We start from the raw sequence: 4,022 nt of genomic DNA on the forward strand, positions 1-4,022 counted from the left end.
GCATACATAGCACATTAGAGACCAGCAGACTATAGTTTTATTGTATTGTATTGTTGGTGTAGTTTATTGTTATTACAAGTTATTTCTCTATTGTGTTCAGACTATGTTAAAAAATGAGGGATAAAAACAAACATCCACATGCTGGCCTCGACGCACTAAGAGTTTAGTTAGTAGGAAGATATAATGACTTAGGAATGCAAACATCATTTTTTTAGGTACTATATGCATCATAGAAGTATAATAGAGTAAAGTGGACAGCCTTAATAAGAGAGAAGATAGAATGTGGTATGGGAAAAAGTTACCAAGCCATAGGGGAGAGGGTTGAGCCGGGAACAAGACTGTGAACATAGGAGTGAGACACACATGCAGATGACGACCAGCAAAGACAAAGGTCCATAGCACTGTATTTATGAAAATGAACACAGTGAAGAGCCAGGTGAGTATCTGAGGACCCAGCCTGTCTCTTTTCACCCATTTCCCATCCCTATACCAAAGGTTAATGATTTCTTATTCAAGTTTCCAATATCAATATTGGAATGTCAGTGGGGATACTTTTGTTCTACCCGAAGAGAGATTCTAAAAGGCACTGGAAGAAAGAAGCTGCTCTTTCTTAAATGAGAAGGTGGGTGTGTTTGTAGACATAATGTAGTTTTTACGTAGTATATATTTTGTTTGAAAGGCCCAACTTTCAGAACTGAGCTCAGACTTGTCACTTCTGCTCTGTGAAACTGTGTCTAAGAGAAAAGTACCCAGGACTGTTGGCTCTCTTCCTCTTATTTCCAACTCTAAACTGGCATTGTGAAATGTCATCTCATTTTCGTGTCAGCATCTCTGAGAATGAAGTCAGAAATATTGAAAACATAAGTTTATGTTTTTATTCTTCATCCTTACTAATAAAAGACATGTGTTTAACTAGGTTAGTGCTTTTCCTGGATCTCTAATTATAGTACGTCTTCATTTTCGGCATGAACAGCTTACATTTTTATTTCCTGAGTTATCTGAGCTGGAAAAGCATAGCAGAGCTATGCAGTTCCACTGAATTCTCAAATCTTTGTAAGGAGACTCTGCCCTTAGAGAATAAAGAAAGCCGAGGGTTTAGGTCTGTGTGAACATCATCATTAGCAGCCTTACAATGTGTAAAATTCAGAGTATAAAGAATTTATTACAAGAAATAATTATTTCTCTATATTCCTTGAGCAGAGGGAAAGTTTGCACGTGTATGTGAAATACAAACTAAAAACAGTTTAGACTTATATTCCATCCTCTAACCACCAAGCAGACACAAATTGTCTCTAGAAAAAAATTATCAGCCTTTCTCCTTTAATTCACAAAGCAGTGCTACCACATTTTCTTATTTGATTTTTCTTGTTGTTCTCAACATTGACATTTCTCAGCCAGAAAGCAGAATAATTGGCAGTTCTAGAGAAAGGAATTCATGTAATGCATTACATTCAAAGACTGTTTTGAGTAAAGATTTATAGGTGAGGTTCTTCGGTATTCCCAAAGCAATCCAGTTTCCCAAGTATATTTTGCTTAGAACTCTTAAGAAAACAGAGAAGAAGCAGACAGTTAACATCTGTGGATTCCTATAATCAGGATGTGTGGATGTGAAATGAGAACATACAAAGTGGACTCACTATGAAGCAGGCCAAAGTAGATTCTATTTTCTAATTGGCTATCCTGGGTTTCAGAAAGTAAAGGATATGTATACAGAAATAAATACATATGAACAATTTATTATTAGAAAAATGAGACTTGACAGAACTACATGAAAAGTATTTAGCTCTGATTCATAGTTTGGAGTTTTAAAAGCTTTTGCTGTAAGGATGGTTTAATTTATTTCTATAACACATCTTCATATATAGGTATCATAGAAAACCTTCCTTCTAATATCCTCAACATATCCTTGTTTCCTCTCTTCTCTCCATTCCCAAAAGATGTTTACAGTTTGGCAGTCTTCCACCTCTACATTACTATTTTTTCCTGTTTTGTACTGTGAGGTATCTTATGAATATGACACTACATACCACATTTCTGAAACAGTTTCACCGTGTATCATCATTTCATTTTTAGTATTCATAATAACCATGAAGTAAGAAGGGTTTATGTTTGAAGACACGGAGATTTAGAGGGTCTTACATGTAGCTGAAGTTCGCTCATTGCCGGGGTTACAGTTCATACTCTTCCTTCTTGTTGTTAATGATATTTTATATAATCTTATCAGAAGTATAACTTAGATAGAAGTATAAGTACTTCTGTAATAAAATATCTGAACATAATTTTGTAGCTCCTAAACAAATAATTATGTTTATTATAGTCAAAGAACTTCATTGTCTATTTAATTAATTATTTTTCCAAGTAAGAATGACTGTTTCTTTTCTTGAGTAATATTATTTCTATAAGTAAAAGAGTAGATATATTAATTCTAATAGTGTTGATAAAATGGTTCATGTCTTTGTGTAGGAGATAATTTTGTATCATGGCATTTTGGGAACGTTATTAACTTACAGGTAGCATTTTTGGAACTTTAAATTTCTCCATTTTATGTGAATAAATGTTTTGCCTGAATGCATGTCTGCGCATCATGTGCATATACTGCCTGCAGATGCCAGATGAGGGCATTGGATTCCTGAGGCCAGAGCTACACAGTTGTGAGCAGCCATGTAGGTTCTGGGAGTTGAACTCAGGTCTTCTGCAAAAACAGACATCCCTACTAACCACTGAACCATCTCTCCAGTCCCAGAATTTTCTTTTTTTTTTTTTTTTTACTGACACACATGGACATAGTAATTCCTTATTTTATCTTAAGAACCCATAAATTTATTGACAGCATGTACTGTCCAAAACTTAAATTGGAAACTAATTGGCACTGTAAGTGTGTTGGGAAGTGGGACCTCTACAGATGATTAGATGGTTGAGAACTTTGACTTAATGTTGGTTTCTCAGGAGCAGACTAGCTATAAAACCAACTGGTGTTGTTTCCTGACAAATGAATGAAGCATAGGCCCACATTCTCTGTCTTTCATAGTAATTTGCCCTCCACTTTTTTTTATATAAAAATAAAAGTATATCAGGAATTTTTATTTAATAAAAATACAGCATACTATGAACTGGCCAGGCTATCTGTGAGCATGTATTAACCATATTTCTAGAAGAATTAGGTAAAATGGAAGATGAAGTTTGAGACACCAGCACTCAAAAATAGCCAGCGGAGTTTAAATTGCATTCAGTAGGAAAAAAAAAGGGAAAGTAAGCAAGTGTTCAGTTCAGTTGAAACTACCAAAATTCTGCTACATTAGTTGAAACACAGTACATGATATAGTTTATATTCAAAAGGCCAAGGGAAGAATAATGCTCTTTTCTGCTCTCATTGGCCTTTACCGTCTTTTCCTTCAGTTTGATAAGATAGGGGTTGACTTTCTTGATTACAATTCTTTGCCTGAGTTGGTTAAAAATATGGAACGCTTCACGAATTTGCATGTCATCCTTGTGCAGGGGCCATGCTAATCTTCTCTGTATCTTAGTATCTTAGTGCTGAAGTGAGCACTACCCTCCACTTTTATTATAGATTTTCCCAGCATGAAGAATTTCCCCAGATATGATTTAATCTTCTGTTCTATCCATGCAAGGCTGCCAGTGATAATGCCCATATACGGTATAGTCCGGCCTTACTTGAGGAAATAATTGATGTGTTCTTTGTTAGAAATTTTTGTAAGACTTTGTAAAACATTCTAGAATGTCTTATCCTAACTGTCTAAATACTGTCATACAAAAAGGAAAGTGCCACAGATTTACAGTATTTCACACATGATGTTGCATATGAAGTGTGGCTTCTCTCATCCACTCTCTTTTGAACATCATCACTTCTCTCTGGCTTTCCACAGTTTCAGATAATTCTAATCTGTACTTATAGTCAACTTACTTTTGATTTACTTTCATAATTATTAGTCTTGGCCATCGGGAACCCTTCGTACCTATGCTCAATGAGAGCCCAGTCACAGGGCACCTGTCTTCACCACCAG

The 4,022-nt window shown here is 35.4% G+C and overlaps 1 pseudogene; it reads right to left on the reverse strand.

The window, feature by feature from the left end:
* Window positions 1-3,450: 3,450 nt before the first annotated feature.
* LOC132656758 (U6 spliceosomal RNA) lies at window positions 3,451-3,549 on the reverse strand (annotated as a pseudogene).
* Between the last annotated feature and the right edge of the window lie 473 nt (window positions 3,550-4,022).

This window comes from Meriones unguiculatus, chromosome 9 (assembly GCF_030254825.1).
Source record: "Meriones unguiculatus strain TT.TT164.6M chromosome 9, Bangor_MerUng_6.1, whole genome shotgun sequence".
Classification (NCBI taxonomy): domain Eukaryota; kingdom Metazoa; phylum Chordata; class Mammalia; order Rodentia; family Muridae; genus Meriones; species Meriones unguiculatus.